Raw genomic sequence first — 24865 nt, 5'->3', positions numbered from 1 at the left:
CCCCTATGAGGAAAGGCTGAGTGAACTGGGTCCATTCAGCCTTGAGAAAAGAAGGCTGAGAGGGGACCTGATCCAGGTCTATAAATATCTAAGGTGTGGGGGGCAGAATGGCGAGGGCGGACTCTTTTCAGTGGTGAGTGGAGACAGGACAAGGGGAAATGGCCAGAAACTGGAGCATAGGAAGTTCTGCACAAATGTGTGCAAGAACTTCTTTACAGTGAGGTGACGGAGCACTGGAACAGGCTGCCCAGGGAGGTGGTGGAGTCTCCTTCTCTGGAGATGTTCAAGACCTGCCTGGATGCCTACCTGTGCAACCTGGTGTAGGGAACCTGCTTTGGCAGGGGGGTTGGACTCGATGATCTCTGGAGGTCCCTTCCAACCCATACAATTCTGTTATTCTGTGTGATACTCTGATATTTGAATGCCATTATTATTTGCTGAAAAGAGAAATGTTTTGAGAAAGAAAATAGAGTTCAGGAATGGATTTTAAATGGACGGAATATAAACTAGGACTCTTTCTTAAAAAATATCTGAATTAGTATCCAGCATCCCTTGAATACAAGGAGATAAATATTTATCCTTTGCTGTTTTTCATTCCCTAAAAACAATGATATTCAACAATCATTGCACTGTTAGCAATCTCACATTGCAAGAGCATGAAAAGCCTAGTCCATACCTTTTCACTAGAAAGTTACCCTTTGAGAGAAGTCATATAATGTCTCTCTTGTTGAAGATTAGTACCTTTTAGTGCTGAAGCTGCTTAATTATTACAGATAACTGGAATTTTACAGTCTTTACTGAACTGATGTAAAAAAAAAAAAGCTGAACAGAAGTTTTTATGCTGATTATGTGGTTTTATTCTAATGCATTTCCAGAACTATAAGAATGGATTATTTTCAAAACACTTTGCAAGTGACCATCATGAAGTGCTATTTGTTGGGGCTCAAACTCAGCTCAGTTACACATTCTTAAATCAACAATATTACTATGGAAATGAAATGATTTATTCAACATATGAGCAACAGAACAAGTCAGTCAAGAGGAAATGCTTGTTTTAGTTTGATTTGGTATGATTTTACTTCTGAATATGTCAGATTCTCTCATATGACTTTTCCCACTTTTTTTTTTCTTAATTATTATTTTCATATTTTTTTGAAATTTCCATAAGCCCTTTCTGTGGCCCTAGGTACATAACTATATTAGCCTGGGAAGTAATTTTTCTACAGTTCTCTGGCTGATTGTACTCTCAGTTTAAGAGAAACATAAACAATGTTAAGGAATGAAAATTGCAAAATAATAGAATTTTCATCCACTTGGATCTCTTTTTAAAATTTAAAGTATAACTATTAAATCTTACCTATACTTTCATATGTTTTAACCTTTATTGAACTGGTTAGGATAAATTTTAAAATTACTTGCTAACCAATAGCAAGTTTTTGTTGTTGATTTGTTGGATTTTTTTTACACTTTACAGAACACTGGAGAAACATAGGCAATTCTCAGTATAATGGTTATTATCATTGAATCATAGAACTGTAGTATGGCCTTGATTGAAAAGGACCTCAGAGATAATCTAGTTTCAACCCCACTGTTGTGTGAAGAGTTGCCAACCACCAGACTGGCTGCCCAGAGCCACATCCAGCCTGGCCTTGAATGCCTTCAGGGATGGGGCATCCATAACCTCTCGGCAACCTGCTCCAGGATGTCACCACTCTCTGAGTGAAAAACAGTCTCCTAATATCTAAATTAAATCTCAGCTGTCTTAGTTTAAAACCATTACCCCTTGTCCTACCACTATCCACCCTTGTAAAAAAGACGTTCCCCCTCCTGTTTATATACTCCTTTCAATACCAGTAGTACACACAGTACAGAGTTGTATTAGAAATGATTAGTTAGAGCTGCTTAGTTGACCTGCATTTTCTTAAATGACCTGAAACAAACGTATGTGTAACAAAAGTTGTGTTTTATTACAAGAGAAACAGAGGAAAAAATACAATCTTACATATATGTTTTTGAAAAGATGTACCAAAAGAAAGTTATTTATCCTGTGATCCTGATTCAGACAATAGTACAATGACATTTACTCACCTCTCACAACAGTTGTATAAATCCAATGCAGTTCACTTTCCTTCTGAACAACTTTGCTCAGACTGGAACACAGTAAGTAGTTATCTCTTCTGTAATGTAGAATCACAAAATCATAGAATGATTTTGATTGGAAGCGATCTTAGGGATTATCTAGTTCCAAACCGAGGTGGAGACAGTTAGAGAGCTCCTCCTCCATCTGGACTGTCACAAGTCCATGGGACCGGATGGGCTTCATCCTAGGGTGCTGAGGGAGTTGGCGGGGGTGATCGCTAAGCCGCTCTCGGCTATCTACCAGCGCTCCTGGTTGACTGGAGAGAATCCAGAGGATTGGAGGCTTGCTGATGTGACTCCCATCTACAAGAAGGGCCGTAAGGAGGATCCGGGGAACTACAGGCCTGTCATCCTGACATCAGTGCCAGGGAAGGTCATGGAACAAATCCTCCTGGGAGAGATTACACAGCTTGTCCACGGGATCAGGCCCAGCCAGCATGGGTTCATGAAAGGCAGGTCGTGTTTGACCAACCTCATCTCCTTCTACGACTGGGTGACCAAACTGGTAGATGAGGGAAAGGCAGTTGATGTAGTCTACCTGGACTTCAGCAAAGCCTTTGACATGGTCTCACACAGTATCCTTCTGCGGAAACTGGCTGCCCATGGCTTGGACAGTTGTACCCTCCGTTGGATAAGGAACTGGCTGGAGGGCCGTGCTCAACGGGTGGTGGTCAATGGAGTGAAGTCCAGCTGGAGACCTGTTACAAGTGGTGTCCCACAGGGGTCGGTGCTGGGGCCCATCCTGTTTAATATCTTCATTGATGACTTAGATGAAGGGATTGAGTGTACCCTGAGTAAATTTGCAGATGATACCAAGTTGGGAGGTTGTGTCGATCTGCCTGAGGGCAGGGAGGCCCTGCAGAGGGATCTAGGTAAGCTGGATCGCTGGGCTGAGATGAATGGGATGAGGTTTAACAAGGCCAAGTGTCGGGTTCTGCACTTTGGCCACAACAACCCCAGGCAGTGTTACAGGCTTGGGGATGAGTGGTTGGGTAACTGCGAAGAGGAAAGGAACCTGGGGGTGTTGGTTGATGCTTGGCTGAACATGAACCGACAGTGTGCCCAAGTGGCCAAGAGGGCCAACGGCATCCTGGCCTGCATTAGAAATAGTGTGGCCAGCAGGAGCAGGGAGGTGATCATCCCCCTCTACTCAGCACTGGTGAGGCCGCACCTCGAGTACTGTGTTCAGTTTTGGGCCCCTCACTACAAGAAAGACATTGAGGCCCTGGAGCGTGTCCAGAGAAGGGCAACGAAACTGGTGAGGGGTCTGGAGCACAAGTCTTATGAGGAGCGGCTGAAGGAGCTGGGATTGTTCAGTCTGGAGAAGAGGAGGCTCAGGGGAGACCTCATTGCACTCTACAACTTCCTGAAGGGAGGTTGTGGTGCAAAAGGGTCTGGCCTCTTCTCCCAGGCAAATAGTAGGACCTGAGGAAATGGCCAGAAGTTATACCAGAGGAGGTTTAGGTTGGATATTAGGAGAAACTTTTTCTCTCAGAGGGTGGTCAGGCACTGGAATGGCCTGCCCAGGGAGGTGGTGGAGTCGCCATCCCTGGCAGTGTTCAAGAGGCGCCTGGATGAGGAGCTACGAGAGATGGTTTAGTAGCTTGTGGCACTGATAGGAATGGGAGGGTGGTTGGACTAGATGATCTTGCAGGTCGTTTCCAACCTTGTGATTCTGTGATTCTGTGATTCTGTGAATCCCTTGTCATGAGCAGAAATATCAGCCATTAGATCAGCTGCATCCATCTTGGTCTTGATCACCATCAGGGAAGTTGCATCCATAATTTGTCTGGGCAGTCTTTGCTAGTTCCTCACCATCTCCTGAGTACATAATTTTTTCTTTGTATCTACTCTAAATCTACCTTCTTTTATTTTATAGCCATCACCTCTTCTCTAGTCACTACACTCTGCAATCAAGTGTCCATTTCCAGCTTTCTTGTTAGGTCCTCTTTTTGTTCTGGAAGGCTACAATGAGGTCTCTCCAGAGCCATCTCTTCTCCAAGCTGAAAAAGCCCTTCTCACAGCTTTAGGGGAGAAGTGCCACTGCCCTCTGATAAAGCTGGGAAAGCAAAACAAAGCATAACTCCCATCAAATTGGAATCTTTGCTTTTTAGACAGCTTTGATTGTGACAGCTTAAATGCAAGTGAACCTTGCAAGACATGTAAAAAATAGCCAAAAAAGATTATTTAGGTACCCCAATCAGAAGAGAAAGCCCCAGGAGACTGTAACTCCTCTAATGAATGAGAAAGAAAAACTGGTAAAAGCAAGCATAGAGTAGGGTGAGGTACTCTACAAGTTCTTTGCATCAGTCTTCACTGGCATTCAGACTTTCCATGTCTCTCATCTCCCTGAACCTCTGGGTGGGTGTTGCGGGGGCAAAATCCCTCTCACTGTAAGAGTAGAAAAGTTCTGAGGCCTCCTGGCAAGACTAGATGTGTACAACCTATATGAGACCTGATGAGTGACATTCCAGGGTCCTGAAGAAAGTGTCTCATGTAGTCACTAAGCTACATTCCACCTTATCTGAAAAGTCATGGCTGTGGAGTGAATTCCCCAGTGACTGGAAATTGCGAAATATCACCCCCATTTTAAGAAGAGTAGAAAAGAAGATGTGGGAGACTACAGTGAGCCTCACAGCTGTGCCTTGAAAAATCATGGAAAAGATCCTCCTGGGAGTGATGTAAAGGTACATACAATATAAGGAGATCATTTAAGAAAGTGAGAATAGTTTCACGAAGGGCAGATCATGTCTGACACCCCGTGGCTTTCTACCATACAGTGACTGCATCAGTGATAAGGGAAAACTAACCAGTGCTGTCTACTTCATTTTCTGGAAGGCCTTTGAAATCGTTTCACACACCATCCTTATCTCTAAATTGGAGAGATATGGATTGGAAGGGTGGACTACTTAGTGGATAAGAAATTGGTTGGATGGTTGCAGCCAAAGGATTGCTATCAATGACTCTATGTCCAAGTGGAGGATAGTTCTAAGTGTCTTGGGACCAGTCTGCCTTGGGACCAGTGTTCTTTAATATCTTTATCGATGATACAGTACGATCAAATGTACTCTCAGCATTTTTGCAGATTACACTAAACTGAGAAATATTGCTAAAGTTATACAGAATTAGTAAGATTTTTAAATTTTATTTTATTTTTAAAAATCTTGTGATGAAGTGTAGCTGTGGTTATTTTTGTGTATTTTTTTTTCTTCTTCAAGGAGAAAGGTCTGAAATTTCTGGGTAGTTGTTTTCTTTCAAATCAAGGACTTTAATATAAAATAGCATCTGACATGTTCATATTTTCTTTAAAGAAAAAAAGAATCTGTTTTCAAAGTATTATAATTCAAATGAAGCATACTTGGTCATTCTTCCTTTTTTTATAGTTTATTAAAGTGCTATATTACAGATATACAAAAGGATTAAATGGTTCCTGTAACATTGTATATTGCTCAACCAACTCAAATGTTTAGCATATCTCTAAATTACAATTAACAACAGTTTTTTGAAACAAAAACTTTACCCTGTTTTCTAGTTATATATGAATAAGGACTTTGCAAAAGCATACAATTTTTTATTTATTTTTTTTTTAATCTGCTGCATGCTATTATAAGATTAAAAAAAAAAAAAGTCAGTCTGATTCATCTGACATCAGAAAGTAGGAGTCATTTCCTGCTGGATCTCAAAAGTGAAATATGATTTAATGCCTTACAGACAGCTGCGAGTGAATGGCTTTGACTGAACAAATATTTAAGAGGGGAAAAAATCCTATAGAATATCAAGCTACAGGCATTGTTTGTCTTGTATTGAGACTCTGTGTTTTATGCCATGTGTAGCCAGAAATTTTTATTTGGAACTCGTAGTTTTGTATACAGTTAATGAAGAAAAAATATCTAGAGTGGAAAAAATTTAATGTGTACAGTCTATTAGACATGAGATGATGTGATGTACTTATTGTGTCTTCATCCTAACTATTAATTTCTATCAGAAAGTTCAGATAAGTCAGGAGGATATGGTTATCAAGTTAGAGGTCTAGTAGTCACTATCGGGGGCTATAAGGAGGGTACTGCTTGAGAATAGTTGAGAGTTTTTGACTGATAGGCTTGGTTGAGTAATTAAGAAGAGTAACAATAGAATACTGATTTGGGGAATAAGATAATGGAAAACTGATCTGCTTCATAAATTATTAGAGTGAGAGGAAAAACAGCTATGTGAAAAATTAATAGCATTTCATTTTCTTCATTTGTTTGTTTTTGATGCGGAAATTATGAAGAGTAGGAAATTCACTAGATACTTGAGGAATGAAAATATATGACAGAGTACCTCAGAGAAGAGTCTTAGGTAAAAGAGGCTTCTGATGACAGTGGAAAAACAGAATTAATGAATCTGGTCCTATTATCTTAAGGATGCATATCTTTAAAGGCAACAAGGGAAAGCCACAGCACATTAGAACAGACTTAATTCTTCTGTTTACTACATCTAGCTGGTTTGAGGCTCACTTTAGGAATAGACAGAATAGGTTCTGTGCAGCATAGATATTATGGTATATGCTACAGAAAAGCCTTCTTCCATGTCAGCGTTGCTTTGCCAGAAAGAATTTATAAAGTGGAGTCTTTCCATCTTGGCCCTTAATAAGATCTGATGGTCATGATTACATATCTAAAAAAAAAAAAAAACAACCTGAAGTGAATCACAATTTTAAAGAATCTTTATAAAACCCGGGAGACAAAGTCACACCTACATTTTCACTAGACAAATAACACTTACTTTCTTTAAATATTTTCACAGAATCACAGAATCACAGAATTGTATGGGTTGGAAGGGACCTCCAGAGATCATCGAGTTCAACCCCCCTGCCAAAGCAGGTTCCCTACAGCAGGTTGCACAGGTAGGCATCCAGGCAGGTCTTGAACATCTCCAGAGAAGGAGACTCCACCACCTCCCTGGGCAGCCTGTTCCAGTACTCCGTCACCTCACTGTAAAGAAGTTCTTGCACACATTTGTGCAGAACTTCCTATGCTCCAGTTTCTGGCCTTTTCCCCTTGTCCTGTCTCCACTCACCACTGAAAAGAGTCCGCCCTCGCCATTCTGCCCCCCACACCTTAGATATGTATAGACCTGGATCAGGTCCCCTCTCAGCCTTCTTTTCTCAAGGCTGAATGGACCCAGTTCACTCAGCCTTTCCTCATAGGGGAGATGCTCCAGGCCCTTTACCATCTTTGTGGCCCTCCGCTGGACTCTTTCCAAGAGATCCCTGTCTTTTTTGTACTGTAGTCTCTCTATGCTCTTAGATAATTTGTGCATTCTTTCCTCAGAAACTACATTTCCTGGAATATACTTCATAACAGCCATCTCTCTGCACATCTCTTAGGAGAAGTTGGGGAAAAAAAATAATTGGGCTTTATAAAAAATATGCACAATGTTAATATTAATATTAATAATTAATAAATATTATTAATTATAAACAAAAAAATAAACAAAGACATACTGTGAATTCTTGAATTCTTGGAAACTTTTACTCCCATCATTCCTGTATTTCATCCCTACAGGGAGAACTGAACTGAACATAACAGATATAATGTCATCATTTTCAACCTCTATATTTTCTAAATGAACTAAATAAAGAGTGATGTTTATTTCATTAAGAGAGCAAAGAACACAAAGAATAGCATGGTCCTTGCCTCCTTGCCTGTGTTTTTGTTCCACTAAGACCTTTTGATCTAAAGGACAAAAAAAAAAAAAAAAAGAAAAACAACAAAGAAGACCAAATAATATGGCCTCATGGTTATACCCTGGTTGTTTCCATGATGAAAAATCTTCATTTTTTTATTAAATGGACAATTGAATACAACTATTTGGATGGTTTCTTAAAAGGTATAAAGATCCTTTTAGAAAGCAGATTTGAATGGTTATAACAGTGATTATTGTAAGAACTGGTTAACAAAACAAGGGAAAAAGTAGATATATACTAGGAGAAAATATAAACTCAGTACATTTGTGCCAATTTTGTCCCAGCATAAGAGATAAAAGACTATCTGGAAACAAATTGAAACACCTGTTAAGTAATCTAATAAGCTGGAAATACACACACACAAAAATAATAATTGTCAATTATTACTTTGCCAAGTTTGTGTTATGAGACAGTCTCTTCCAAGTCTCTTTTTTGCCTCCATATATTACTGTGTTATAAATACGTTGGAATGCAATGTGTTTTTTAAAAAAATTAGATGCCTCAGAAATCAACCCATGTTATATGAATGGTATCACGTGTATTCTTACATTGCTTGTATGAAAACATATTACTTTCATATTGAAAAATTGCAGTTATTCAATAGGGTGTGACTATGTAACAAGATAATAAAATGTGTTATTATACATTCAATTCCTTGCATAATCTCTTTCTTTTCCAATATGTTGTTTTTCCACCAAGATATTATCACCTTAGAAGTTGTTAAAACTAAGCTTTTAAAAGTAATATTTATTTAGTTTATTGCATGTCTATCTTTTTGTAGTATAAAATAAAATTCCACATGCATTGAAATTCAAAGAAATAGTCATGTCCATTGCTGATTTTTCTGTTCATGTTTAAAATCTCACTGATTTTTCTAAAAAGTTGCTAAGCAGAGATATAGGATTATGAAATAAGGAGACAATTGTTTCACACAGAATTACTTGTACAAATATAACCTGATAACGTAGTATTATATTTTTCTTCATTATTGGAACTCAGACAAGTTTGCATGCAACCTGGATAGAATAATACATTATACCATTATTTATCATAAGTATGAATCTGCAAGGATAAAGCTTGTCTACTCAGCTGAAAGCAATGACAATAGACTGCTGTCCTCAAGCTTTCCAGTCTAGGCTCCCTAAACAATCAATAGACATAAAGAAATTGTTTCAAGGCATGATGCATCTCCCTGCTACAGTAAACAGAATAAGTTTTGAGCTGATTTCTCTAGCCTTTCTCCCAAAAGACATAATGACCTGGAGATAAAATACTAATGATTCTGTTTGCAGTACAGATAGGATCATATTATATTATGTACAAACGGACTCTCGAAGAGATCATCTGACACACTCAAAGCCAATAAGATTCAGCTTATATGAGAAGAGTTTTTTTTTTTTTTTTTTTTCCTGGCAGAATCATAAGTTAACCAGGTTGGCCTGTCAACACCTAGTATGCTAAAAACCTGATTTTATTCCAGAGCATTCTGGTATAACCTGGGCAGCTTTCCCAAGGTGCCAGGTGGAAGAGATTGAGAAACATGGGTGTTGGAAGATTATAAGCCAAATTGTGTCAAATGCTTCTTTTTGTAAATTTTTGTCTGGGGAGCTCTAAAGCTTAAATGGAACTTTCTTGATTTAAAAATAAACAAATAGATGCTGAACACCATGATTTTTCTCTAGGAAGCATATATGTAATTCTTAAAATCTAGTAAACATCAGAGAGTGGAAAACAGACAATATTTCCTGCTGCTTAAATGCTTTCAAATGCTTTTTAATGATGAACTGAAAAATCTCAGTGCTTCTCCTACCTCCATCTAATTCCCAGTCCTCACAAAGTTAACAGATCTAGATCATCAGAGTTACTTTCACATAGATCACTTTTCTATTTGTACTTGAAAACAGAAAACAGGAAAAGATTGCTGTAAAAGTATGAGAGATTGTTGCAAAAGTAATGCCTCCTATTTTATTACGTTGACTCACTATGTCAGAGATGGATGTTGGTACAACAGTAGAGGTTGAACCTTTCCATCAGTATTCTGATACATTTTGTTGCAGTGAAACAAATGGCAGAAAAGGCAGTCTGATTAAATACTGTCTGACATGGAAGTGCATATGAAGCAAAGGAGTGTAACTGAATTCCTCCGTGTAGATATAATTGCACCCACTGACACTCAGCATTTACAGAAGACTTATGGAGGTGAAACAGTGGATGTTAGTGGAGTGAGGTGATGGATTTTGTGTTTCAACAGTGGCAACAGCAACATGGAAGATGTCCATGTTCCGGATGGCAAAGCAGATTTTCACGAATGTGGCATGCAGACTCTTGTTCATCACAGGTGAAAATACAGAGCCATCTCTATTGCTCCAGTGAAATATTATACAAAATATTTAGGTCTTAAAACTTACCATAATATGTGATGTTTAGATATACAGACTGTGAGGACACTGGAAGAAACTGAGCCCACATGAAGCTGATCACACAATGGAATCATAACTAAATAACTGATAAGTGTACCAAATTCAATATCTATAAATAGAGAAGTCTTTCAAATTTTAAATTTATTTCTATTTTTATTGGTAATTTTATTCACTAAATCTCTAATCTGAAATCTACTGAAGTCTAGGACCATGATCTTGTTCAGGTGAAATTGTTTGCATTAAGCCAAAGAATATCTGCCATCTAAAATATTTGCAGATCCCAAAATGAGATCTTAACATAAATATAAAAAGATATCTTTAGATCCTAAATTCTAGAGAAATATTAATTACTGCTTTTGAAACTCTTACACTAAATTCCATTGTCACCTCTGTGAAATTTCCTGTCTTTAATAATTAATTAATATCATATAACCCATATTATTTAAATTTCAGTTTATTACAAAGATAATCTATTTATCATAATATAATAACCTTTTATTCACATTTTTATAAGTGCAGCTAATTAAGTACTCTAACTTTTAATGCAAATATGATCTTATATATTGATCAACTTCATAGTTGCTTTTCAAAAAAATTTTCTTACAATTTTGCATGAACAAATTGCATTTTGTGCAGGGTCTCCATAAATGTGCACCTGCTTGATTAGTAGAGTGAAATGATGAGTATACAAATCTGTACTTACTGGCAGTTATTTATGATTTTTTTAATTTATTTATTTAATTATAAGAAGATTTTTAATGATTTCAATATAATATTCATATGCAAAATAGACTTGACATAATTATCACACTTTTAAACTAGATTAAAAATTAAAATTTATTTATCTGCTGTTAATTTCAGTTATCACTTAGGAGAACTGAGATATATTTTTACTGCAGAGTAAACTAAAATGTAGAAGTTACATTTCAATGTTAACCGACTGTTACATGACAAGTAAACAAGTTTAATCGTGTTATTCACCTCATTGACTTTAATGATTCAATAATAGATGTAATAGGCACCTCAGGACCAGATGGCTTAGGGAGAAAAAGTCCCCATGAACTAGTATTTTTTCATCTCAAGTATCTGATAAATATGTTAACTCCCTGTGCTGTGATGACAGCTGGGATTTCTCACCAGCTGGCCACTGGCTCTGCACAGTGGGCGATATCATCCTCAGCCAAATGTTGAGTACTCAGCTGTGTAGTAAGGTCAAGACTCCTGTTTTGTTGCTGTAGTTTTAAATGAAAACAACACTGTTTCTACTGATTTCATATAAACATAAGAATTGTCAAAAAGAAGAAAAAAGTGAATAAGTTTTTCCCAGGTAGAGGAGTTAAGACTATTCACTGAGGAGCTCTCCTTACAAATGTTCTTGTCAATCACATGCATTAGCAGCATGGTTTGAATGTGCAAAGATATACTGGGGCTGCAGCGATTTACCTCTCATCAAGTTATTTTACTACCCAGTCTTTTGCACAGTAATGTGCCATCTCAGGCAGAGTCTGGATATGATCATGCTTGGCAGACATTTTAAGCATGAAAGCATTGCTTATTTCTAGCCGTCATCTGTGTTGCTATAAGAAAAGTGCCAAAGAACCCCCTTACTTTTCCCAAAAATGTCAACAAAGTGGACAAGTTGATTATCTACAGCTTGTATAAGCCAACACTGTTCAGATCCGAGGCTGCAGATAGACTAAAGTCTACCACTATTCTTTAGTTTCAGCCATGTTTTTTTGTAACATTCTTATTCTTTTATAATTTAATACTCATTTTTTTCTGCCTCTGGCAGTTCAAAAAATAACAATGGTAGAGCCTATCAAGAAAAAAGGATGCCTGTAAGAGATTATTCTTTTACATCATTGTGTCAAAGCTTGCTGGGTACACAGATGAATAAGTCCAAGCAAGTCCTGGGCAAGGGTTGAGAAATCCTTTGTCTGGAGAACACTAATGGAGAAGTCCTGGGCAAAGGTTGCAAAATACTTTGAGGGACACAGATGGACAAGGCCAGGGGCAACAAAAGAGAGAGATAAGCCACAGATTAATGGCCGTGAAGCAGTCTTTTGTGTGGGCTTATCTCGAGGAAGATGGCCATCTCAGGAGTGCTGCACATGACTCTTACCCAAGTGCCCAGGAATGCCACAATGACAGAAGAAGGAGGATAAAAAGCGGACCTACAACCATGAGGTTTAAGTTTTCTGACAACAGATTCCTAGTGAAGAAGAGTGATTTCTGTCATGAGAAGCCTCACGACCTGCCTCTCTCCCTCCTGGACTTGCACTCTACTCTACCAGCATGCTGAAGAAGAACAAAGGTGTCTGCCATCAGATTCCTCACTACAGAATGCCTGCATGCTGACAGACTCTCCTAGGCCTGCTACCCGAGTCCTGCGGCTTCTTCCTGCTACCTGCTTGCTGCCCAAGGCTGGCCATGCTGCTGCTGCTCTCCCCCTGTGCTTTTGCCTCGGACCATTGGGACAGTGTGCAACGGGACCGCTGCTGGATCCTGGTGGTGACTATCCCCATTTTATGCAATTCTTGTTTATTTCCCAACTTCTCTATCGCCCTCCTTTCCTTCTCCATTACCCTAACTCATAATAGTGTCTGTCCTCCCCTTCCTCATGTCCATGATTTAGATTTGTAATAAACTGGTCACACCAATATTTGAACCGTTGTTTCTTAATCTCATGCCGGGTATGCAGATATCAAAAAACCTCCTCTCCCTCCCATAAATTGGAGCAAGACAATGTCTTGTGTGTATTCTGTGTGTGTTTGTATGTGTGTGTTCACAAAACGCTTCTCTTTTTTGTTACCTGATTTATGATCTGTCTTTATAAATAAAAACAATACTTGTTCCTGCCATCCAAAAGTGCGGAGTTTTGGACAGGAAGCTGAAATTTGTATAAGCAAATTTATAAGAAAAAAAGAAAATGACTTGCATTAGCCATCTCATCGGTGAGGAAGTGATTCTGAAAAACAGTGTAATTCTGAAAACCTGCTGTTACTTAATTGCATTTCTATTCAAATATGTCTATTAAACAAGTTGTAATTCCTCAACAACTTTAATTACATCCAAGTTATATTAATGTGCTAAAAAATGAAGAATAAATGACATCAAATAGTACTACAAAACTTTATTTTACTATGTTTTTATACACTCTTTACCTCATTGTCATGATTGTATGATGTTTTGTTATCAGTATTCAACATCATAACATCATGCAGTACACTGGGAGTTGAAGAGTTAATGCTCCAGGTCTGGGTACCCGTCCCAAAAGAGAACGACTACATCCCTCAGAGGACTGTTTGCAGTTCTGTTATCATTTCCACTCAGACGGAAAAGATAAAAGGCCTTCGTAGAACACCTAATGGCCCTCTTTTCAATCATCTGGCTTGTCTCTGTTGAGGGTGCTGTCAATTCTAATTATATTGTATTATAGTGTATTATAGTGTGTTATCTTGCATTCTGATATCTTATTTAGTAAATTAGTTTGTTTCTCCTCAGATTGTTGCCACTGTTGTTTTTTAGGCCCATCTCTCCGTCCTTTTCTCTTTTTTTTTTCCCTTTTCCCTTTTCGGGCTGTGGATCTTTTGATTCCCCTGCCCCGCTAGTCGCGGAACTGGTCTGGACCAGCCCGTAAACCATTGATACTCATTTAAATGCACAATAAGTTGTCATTTAGTTGCTATCATAACAATGAAGAATTTACTCTTTTCCTATCATGATAATGTGTTTGTGACTGACTGTATATGAAGGAACTTACATTCTATCACACTACATTCTATCATTCTGAGATGTATTCACACACAACCATAAAAAAGGATGATGCCAATATTCTTCAGTATAAAAATCTCTAAATAAAGAGAAACAGAATATCATTGAAATTATTCTTTGGGGGTTCTTTGCTGTGGATATTCCTCTGTTTGCATCCATTCTTATGAAGCATATTTGCCAAATATATATTTATATGTATAAATAAGAAAAACATATGCTATTATAACAGGAGCATGCTAAAAAATGATAGTCAATATAATAAAGAACAGAAATATAAAGATGTTGGTATTCTCAATACAGCAAAAATCAATGCAAAGGTACACCTCCTGTAGGAAGAGTTGAAAGGAAAAAAAAAGAAAGCAGAATTAGGAAGAAGAGTAATTTAAAATCTCAAAAACAAAAAGACAATATTAATTTATGCCAGAAAGAAATAAGTGTGAGAAATAGTTACTTTTTTATTATTATTTTACATATATATTTAACTTGAATATCAGAAGCTGGAACAACTAGCTAAGATGTTCAGAAAAAGAAGAATCTTCTGCACCCGCCCTCATTAAAGGAGCAAAAATTACCTCAACTCTGATGTATGAACCAGGGTACAAGTGTAACAATTGACATAACAATTAGTATAACAATTGAAATAACAACCCTAATGAGATGATATCAGGTCATACTGAGAATTTATTCTTTGTATCACTTTATAACTGCAAGCTACACACAAAAGTTAAGTGGTGCAGAACTTCTCCAGAAAAGACTGACATTGTTTACAGCAGTTAGCAGTTAACAGATTTCTACAGCACTGTATTGTGTTTCAGTGGTATCCATATTCAATACTTGTGGGGACTTTGGGGGGTGTCATTTTTTTTCCAGTTCAGAGTGTCTTATAGTAGGGCTAGTTTGTGCAGAATAGGTGGTTGCATGAATATCAGAATAACATTCTTACCAAATTAAATGGTTATATGTATTTTATGCTTGTAAATCATTTGGAGTGTTTGGAGATGCTGGCTCTTCTGGGAAAATATTGGAAAATTGCATAGGATGGTAAATGGACATATAAACTGCAATTTTTTTCCATGTGGTCTTTAGGGGCAACTCCTCAGAAACAATAATTTAGAGAACAACCTCTAGGCTTCATTTATACTGAAATGCAAAAATACTTTATGATGTGTCCTATAACCTAGTCTTCCAAATATCTTGATCAAGCATCACACAAAAATGAATTGTAAATCTTCTCTGAAAACTATCTTGTTTCAAGTCCCTTCTGACACACATTTATAATTTCATTTGGAGAATATCAAGGCACAGACTACAGAAAATGAGGGATGTGAATATCCATGTCTTACCCTGATTTTGACTAAAGACATATCTGTGAATCTAAGTAGATTCTGAAATGTTCTTAAGGACTATGTTAGATATCTCTGTCAATCAAACTTATTTCATAAAAACTTCCACTATGATTAGCACTATGGAGCTCAAGATGTTAGCCTTGCTGCTGCCTCATCTGTCTTTTTTACCCTTTAACTTTTTTTTTTTTTTGGTTACACAATGAACTGGGTCAGGAAATCAATGTGAGTTGAAACTCTGTGTGTGCACTTTAGCCTCAGTGATCATGAAATTGCAATCTCAGGGAATAGGGGGAGCACTGTATGGTTCAAACCCCTTCTATTCCAAATATTTAATTACTTAATAGCAATTTTTTTTTTTAAACTTAATTACGTAAGGTTCAAAACTTTTAATCATGTGTATCATGCATAAATTTTTTGAGACAGAAAAAAAGTAACTCATTCTTATTTCACTCCTGTTTGTATTTTCCTTTGTTTCTTTGCAACTTTTTTATATTTAAATTTCACATTCAAGGTTAAATTTGCAGGGGAGTAATTATTTTCAGTTAAAAGTGGAACCAGCCAATGGGAACTGATTTTTCCAGTTGGTGCATCAAAAAAGAGTAATTAGAAGGCATGTACCATTGCACTTGATAAGTAGAAGTAACTATACTTAGATGAATAAACAATGAAATATAGATGTGCTATGATTGGGTGAATGAACATTTCCACACTTAAAATGTGGAAAATTTTGTTGTCCAGCCTTTTCCAGCTACTTTGTGTATGTGCGTGTGTGTGTTCTATGTATTCAAATGCTATTTTGTAGTTCTTTAAATATTGATCGGCTGTGTTTTGTTGGCAATTAACCTCAAAGACAGAGGTTAATTGGTCAATTGTCTTTGGAGAGTCTGATGGGGGAAGTTAGAGCTTGTGAACAACCAGGAAGTGAAAAAGGGCAACTCTCCAAAGTCAATAAAGGAAGCTTCTATTAACATATTTCAATTTTAATTTGACATTGTATACATTTTCTCCTTGTAAAAATACATGCTCCAAAAGCCAAGCTGCAATATCAGATATTGTAAGTTTATACTAATACGCAATATTTCTAGATAGTTATGAGATAAGCTTTTTTACTGTTTCCAGTCATAGCATGTCTGTTTAAAGGAGGAATTTGTTTAAACTCTTGTGAATATATAGTTATGATTACCAGTGGGAGGGAGGTTTAAATTTGTTTTCAGTAATGGAAAAGCTTTCTAAAAATATATAGTTCTGGGTGGTCAAATGTATTCAATATCTCATTGAGTGGTACTATTTCTATTATAACAAACAGCTGAACAGATTTAACGGAAGATGTCCAGAAAGTCAAATAATAGCTTATCTTCTAATCCAGTAGCATTATGTTTTCTAGGTGATGATAGAAAGATCTATGTAACATGAACATAAAAAAGAAAAAGAAAACATAATTTTTCTTTTTTTTACTAAATTTATTTTATTTTATTTTTTCTGAACACGATTAGATTTAAAAGGGAAGATCATTTTTTATTTATAAGGGAACTGACAAATCCAAATATAGGCTGGAATAGTTTTATCATTTACTTCTAGGCGTTAACTCTATTTATGATTTTATAACTCTATTTATGACTCTATTCAAATTAGCGAATTCAAATGACAGCATTTGCTTTTCATGAATGGGTAGAAATGTAACTGAACTACCTCAAAGATCCTAACATAATTAGTTTTTGTATCTATTGTAATCTTGCCAACTTTAAACATAGTCTGTATTTTCCCAAACTGATTTTCTGTAGTTCTGGCTTTACATCTTGCTGTGATTTTATAGAAAGCTGCTATTTAGTAAGAGATTAATTTGAAATTGTTCATTTCTACTCTATTTTATGGTAGCCAACAGATCTAATAATATTGTTAAAGTGGGTCATCAAAGAGTACACTTTTTTGGTTATATTTAATAATGAAAGTGCATTATCCCAAACCTTTTAATTTTGAGACATATCCACAGCATGTAGAAGCCCAATTTAACCTAGACAGTTGAATTCAAAACCCAGAAAGGTAGGAGACTGTATTCCCAATAAAAATACTTTAGATATTGAAAATAAAGTAGGTTAGACATACTCTGTGGAACATTGCCTCCACTTATTTGCTTGGGCAATGGGATTTTCATTTTAATATTTAGAGTAGCAAGAGAAGATAACAGATATGTGCCACAGTTGCCCACCAGTTATCTTTCTCCCTTCATTCTTCCCTGAAGACAAAAGATGAAGCAAGCTATCATATTTCCATCCCATTTTCCCCAAATCCCCAAATCTTCCCTCTGACCCACACCCAGATTCTGAGAAAATTAATTCAGTGCTTGGATGAGAATCCTTGAGCTAGTCCTATCTGTAACACACTAGAGAGAGTCTTCATCTATTAGTTAATAGTAGTTCAAGTAATTTTCCCAGATGCAATTTTCTTCTACTAAAATGAAATATATACTATGTTTCTACTAAAAAGTCATTTTCTGAAATCTATGGATTAGCTGCAAAGGACAGTGGAGTCTAGAATTCTCATTACAGACTCATCTGTACTGTGTCTCTGAGGCATCTTTCTAGAATACAGAGCGCAATACTATGATTATCAAATTATACAAAAGTCATACGCAGCGAACAGGTGGCAGAAAAACTCTAACTGGAAAGAAAAAAAAGGGAAAAAAAAAGAAGAAAAAGAAAATCAGCGGAAGATTGGGGAAAAATATATTAGACATATTTTTAGTGCACAGAATTTTTGATATATGAAGCAGTATATGCAAGGAACTGCTGTGGTATTATTTTTAATTATTTTAATCATAGTTGCAATTATCTGATTCATATTCAGCTGTGCCTTTCTGCTTAGATTCTACAACTGACTTTGCAGAAATATATATGTTTCACTGAAGAAGTAAGCTCCTTCTTCTGCTGGTCCAGATGCTATTACTTTGGTAGAAGTAATTAATCTTGAAAATATTTACAATGAGCCATTGCTTCTATAGAAGGAGAGCAGCAGTTTTTGTGTTACTGTTAGCAGTATCTTTATATTTAAAATGTAGTAAAAAGAATATGGCATATAATTATGCATGCATGGCTGTGTTATCATTCAATAAGATGTGGACAGATTGGAGAACTGGGCAGAGAGGAACCTGATGAGTTTCTACAAAAGCAAGTGTAGAGTCTTTCATCTTGGAGGAATAACTGCACAAAACAGTACAAGTTAGGGGATGATCTGGAAAAAAACCTCTGTGAAGAAGGACCTGGTTGTTCTTGTGGACTACAGATTGGCCATGAGCCAGAAGTGAGCCCTTGTTGCCAAGAAAGCCAATGGTATGCTGGAGTGCATTACAAAGAGTATAACCAGCAGGTCGAGGGAGGTAATCCTTCCCCCCTACTCTGCCCTGGTGAGACACTATTTAGAATATTGTTTGTGGTTTTGGGCTCCCCAGTTCAGAAAAGGCAGGAATCTCATAGAAGTAGAGTGCCACAAGCATGATAAAGAGCCAGGAGAATCTCCTGTTTGTGGAAAGAACTGAGTCTGTTCAGTCAGGGGAAAAGAAAACTGAGGTAGAATGATTATTATTTATAAATATCTAAAGGGAGACGAATGAGGCCAGGTTCTTCTTGAGGCAATAGGACAAGGAGTAATGGCCTGAGACTTGAACATTAGATGTTTCATATAAACATGCAGAAAAAACTCCTTTACAGTAAGAGTGTTGGAACACTGGAACAGGCTGTCCAGAGAGGTGATGGAGTCTCCTTCTATACAGATAATCAAGACCTGCCAGCACACCTACCTGTGCACTCTATTGAAGGATGCCTCCTTTAGAAGGGGAGTTGGACTCGATGATCTCTTGAGGACCCTTCCAACCTCTGCAATTCTGTGATTCTATGATATTTTCAGGTATATAAATATAGATACATTATATGTATATACAAATACCATACAGGCATAAATGAGTTTTTCTTTAAAAACTGATAGGAATATAATATTTTTAATAGTAAGGCACTATAAAATATATTGTGAGAAAACACAATAATTACAATTGTTTAGAGTAAGATTTATGTGACAGTACAAATAATGTTGGGGAGCTTAGGGTCACTTTTCAGCTGAAAAGTGTATGTGAACTTTCTAGAGCAGAGACAACTTGTATAAATATTCATTTGTTGGGTGTTGTAGTAGGCATAAAGACTTTATCGGGATGCGACGCGTCAGGACCTCCACTGCTCTGTGATGGATTTATGACGCATGCTTTAGGGGCATAGACGAAGCACGTAGGGCATATAAACCGCTGTATAGTTGCAATAAACGCCATTTGCTGAATCCCCATAGTGGTGTCTGTGTTGCTAATGGCCCTAGCCATTCGCTAGTCCTAGGAGGCCTGAACCCTTCGAAACGGGCACAACAGTAGGGACATTAATTCATTTGGTTCCTGACCACCTGTTTCCTATTCTGGGTAGGACATTGAAAGTAATGGAAAGATCCTATCAATAAGCGGCACTGGGCTTGCAGACACCGGATGGGGTTCACCTTTTTCAAAGAGGGAAGAGGGTCATTGGGGAAGAACTATCAGGGCTCATTAGCAGGGCTTTAAACTGGGTTAGAAGGCGGGGAGGGGTAATAGCCTGCCCATGATAAGATGTGGGACAGTACAGCTAGGTTAGAGGGACAGGGTACCAGTGGGGACCCTCAGCCTGCTGCCCTGAGATGCTGAAAATACTTCAGCCTATTTGAAATGACAATGAACCAGAAACTACTGAGGCAATATGAGAAGATAACATGGAAACTCAAAATGCTTCAAAGGAATTAAGGAGTTATCCTCCAAGAAAGTGACAAGTTTGGCTGCCCAGTTTAAATGCCAATGCATGCAGGTTGGAAAACAAACAGGAGGAATTGGAAGTCACTATTTTACTAGAAAACCACAACATTTTTTGCCATCATTGAAGCACACTGGGATGATTCCCAGAATTGGAGGGTGGCTATAAATGACAAGCTATTTACAGGGGACAGGGGAACAAGGAGGGGAGGAGGTTTTGCCTCCTATGTCAAGAAAGAAATAGGATGTGAAGAGCTGTCCCTGAAGAATGGCCATGGGGAAGTTGAAAGTCTATTGATGAAAATTAGAGACCAAGGCAAAAAAAGAAGTAGGGAAACCAGCCGCCTCAAGATATGAAGGAAAACAGCATGGTGAGCTACAGGTAATTCAGGAGGTTTCTGTAATACATCAAGGATAACTCCTTGAGCCAAGTAATAGACATTACCACCAGGGGGGGATGCAATGAGACCAATCACTCACCTGTGCAACTGAACTGATTGATGACATCAGGATTGGAGGCCTGGGCTGTAGTGAAAATGGAACAGCAGAGTTCATACTCTAGAGGGATTTGAAACAGAGGAAGACTAAAATGTTAAGAAATCAAACTTTGAGCTTTTCAGGGAGTTAGTAAAATTTCCCTGGGAATCTGTCCTCAGGGACAAGGGAACATAGCAGAGCTGGCAGATCTTTAAGGAAGATTTCCTTAGGGAAAAAGATCTCATGAGGTTCAACAAATCCAAGTGCACAGTCTTGCACCTTGGTCATGGAAACTCCCATTATCAGTACAAGCTGTGGAATGATAGGACAGATCTGACAAGTAGGACTTGGGAATACTGGTGGATGCCAAACTGGGTGTGAGCCAACATGCCCCTGTACATTAGAAAGCCAAACACATCCTGGGCTGCATCAAAAGAAGTGTGGCTGGCAGGCAGATCAAGGGAGGAGATCCTGCCCTTCTATTCTGAGCTGGTGAGATGTCCTCCCAGAGAATGGCCAAAAAATTATCTAAGGGATGGAAAATCTTTTCTACAATGACAGGCTGAGACAATTGATGCCATTCATTCTGGAGAAGAAAAAGTTTAAAGTGGCATGATATCAGCCTTTCTGTATCTAAAGGGAGGCTCTAAGGAAGAAGGGGACAGACTAGCAGATTCTGTTGTGACAAGAGAAGGGGAAATATTTTCAAACTAAAAGAAGGGAGTTTTAGACTGAATATAAACGTGTTTTTTTTTTACAGTAAGGGTGTCGAAGCACTGGGACAGATTGCCCAGAGATGTGGTGGAAGCCCCATTCCTGGAGACTTTCAAGGTCAAACTGGACCAGTCTCTGGGTAACATGATCTAGCTGTAGGTGTCTTTGTTTATTGCAGGAGAGTTGGACTAAATGACTTTCAAGGGTTCTTCCAAAGGGGACTTACAAATCAATGATTTTATAATTCTATGAAACATTGGCTTTTAATAGAACTTACGAATAGTCCTTTGTCCACAATGAATGCAGCAAGTGTATATTTCTGCCTTTGTATCTCCTGTAGTGAACTTTTGTAGACAAACTTGAAAATGACTCAGTTTACTATCTTCCTGGAAGATGTCAGGAAATTTGAACAGTCTTCAGTAGTTTTGAGTTGGCATGTCTCTACTAAAACTACTGTTATTAAATTTGTGCTATAATTCATTGAGTTTTGTTGAAGTACCTTTCAAAGAAGTATCACAAAGAAAAGGAAAATTGTTTTGGATGATCTCATCTTTGCATGATTGCAAATCGGTGAGGTATCAAAGACTTACTTATGCAAATATTTTTTTTTCCAACACAAACAGATATTTGATGCATACCTTCCTCTCCCCATGAACATCAGAGGTCAAACTGTCACAGAAACCAAACACTTATAGTCTACATTTCAATATTTTAAAATTATATTTTATAACACAATATATCACCATAAGACAATCTATCCACAGCATTAAATACTGTAAATTACTGTTAATGGAAGAATATATCACAAAGGGATTCTAGGACTGTAAATCACTGATATTTCCTATCTCCCAAATAAATGTTCTTTTTCTTGAACTCATGATGTAAGAAGACAATTTTATACATATGTAATTCTTCTAATCCACATAGCTGAGTTTAAATGGTCCTGTTATCCAAAAACAGCAGGTATACATGAACATGAACACACAAATATGCATGTGCCCATCATTTTTTATATGAATAAAAAGTGGTTTTCAACTGATGGAAGTAAATCAAAAAGCATATATTATTATTTATATAAATTGGTCTAGGTCATACCTTAAACTAATGAAGAAAGATGTATGAGTAGTTTTAGTAGGTTTTAATGATTTTGTGCTACACCACTAAGCTGAGCTGATATTATTCTCTTCTCTATCATAACATCGTTATCTAAGATTTAAACATTTTTCCAAAGATGTTGGATTTGTAAAATTTTTCTAAGGCTTCCTGTTCTGTCCCACTGAATTGAGACTAAATTTGTCACTGAAAATAAACAGTTTGACATTACAAAATCCTTAAAAAATGCCTCCAAGTTAAATTGATCTAAGGGTGTTGCCCTATTTCCATTGTCACAGTACTGTTGACTTAAGTCCATGTATACTATACACTGATGTAGGCAGTAGCTGACAACACTGCAAACAGACAGAAGCTTCATCCAGAACTGCTCATCAACTCAGGTCAACAACTGATATTAGTTAGGGAACTAGTGGATTAGAACAAAGTATTTGCAAAATGTCAGATCTGTTTGTGTTCAGATAGCAAGAGCTACCTCTGAGGGGGATTAAAGATCAGCTGAGGTCCCGTGAGGGAACAAAAACAGATAATTCAGTGAAGACTGTGCACTACAAATGTAGAGTAAAATATTTTAAAATCAGCACCATCTCAAAGCATCTCAAATTAAGGCAAAAAAAAAAAAAAAAAATACATATAGTTTTTTGGAAGTCAGGAAAGCATGGGACATACCAATCTGGAGTATACAAACAGAGAATTGGACTACGAAGTCTATGCATTTATGTGAACTTGTTGATCTAGCCTTCAGATTAAGTATTACCTTGTGAAGGGCTATTAAATCCTCAGACTGAAGAAGTATTTCTAGCAAGGTGCCTAACTTTCCAAGGCTAAGAATTAACAGGTGAATCTGAACCTTATGACCATCTGCTAACTGTATGACTATCAGGTGATTAATTTCCAGTCCCAGTGGAAATGTATCGTACCATCCTGCGCTTGAAATAACATGCTAGACTGTTCAAATAAACATAAATTAGACATTTCAACAAATTCTTCCACCTTAATCTAGCATAGATGAAATCTCAGCTGAGTAACTTTGAACTTTGAGTCAGATATTGGTCTTCACATTTAAACAAAGTTTTGGAATGATGAAAGAATAATTATATAGAATTCTAGAATTACATAGAATTCTAGAAAATTACTCTGTTCAAGAGAAGTCTGAGGAATTTAGCTAGATTAATCTCAAGAGCAGAGATCCAAAGAGAGACAAACTAACAGCTTTCAAATATACAGAGGATTATTGCAAAACAGAAGAAATAAATCCTTCTTCAAGGGGAAAGGAAAAAGGAAATGAATAAAATATCACTGAAAGTGATCTAAAATAGACATCAGGAAAAAAGCTTTCTAGCTGTGAGTCTACTTAAGCAACATAATAGATTGCTCTGGCAGGATGTGGACTATCTTTAGAGGCTTATAAGAACAGGTTAGATAAACATCTGTCAGGAATAATTAAGATATAGTAACCCTCTATTCAGCAGGTTATGCAATAAACAAATTCCCGAAGTGATTGGGAAGTTTTTCAGCTTTATTTTCTATTACTCCATACATCTCAAAAAAGTATGTGTAATTAACTTACAAATTAATTTACAAACAACAGCAAAACACATGGATCTATTATTCAGTCATTAGTTGCATTCTTTTTAGAGGGTTTTTTTTTTCCCCTTCTCTCTGCTTCTTATGGCCAGATAATCCTCCCCTTGTTTAACAAATACCACCTTCAAGAGGCAAAGAGATGCACATAACTGTAAGACAGAACAAGGACCAACTATTTGCAGATGGTAATTCTCAATTATTATTGTATAGTACAGTTATTTCAAATTGGAAGAGGGAAAGGGTATCACTGACAAAAAAAAAAAATTAACCTTAATCCAATCAATGGAATAGCTGAAATTTTTAAAAGGTACAGAAGTTTAAGAATATTTGAAATATTTGATATCATTGTAATCCTATGTGTTCCAGGTTTATTCATATAGTAAAAGCCTGGACTATCTGCCTTATAAATTATTCTTGTTAATTTATATCCTGTTTAAATGTGTGGTTACGCTAGAATATTGGGTGAAGAAGCCATACTTTTATGACTAATGCTAACTAAGAACACATACAAAAATATTTATCAACAGATCTGCTTTGACACTTGATAAGGTCTACTCATCTTTTTTTTTTTTTTTCCTAATGTATATTTGTATAAACATACTTTAATTTATAAAATATGGCAGTTCTGCATAGCCTTGAAAATGAAAAAGGTATTTTATTCAGCTGATGAGGAATGGTTTCTTTTCCCAAAAGAGAATGTTATTTATACATAATGTTCTCCATTTCCAAATCTAAGTATTCAAAAAAGAAAAGTGAA

The sequence above is a fragment of the Lagopus muta genome, chromosome 1, assembly GCF_023343835.1.
Source record: "Lagopus muta isolate bLagMut1 chromosome 1, bLagMut1 primary, whole genome shotgun sequence".
NCBI classification, from domain to species: Eukaryota; Metazoa; Chordata; class Aves; order Galliformes; family Phasianidae; genus Lagopus; species Lagopus muta.
Note: the sequence above shows the minus strand (reverse complement) of the source record.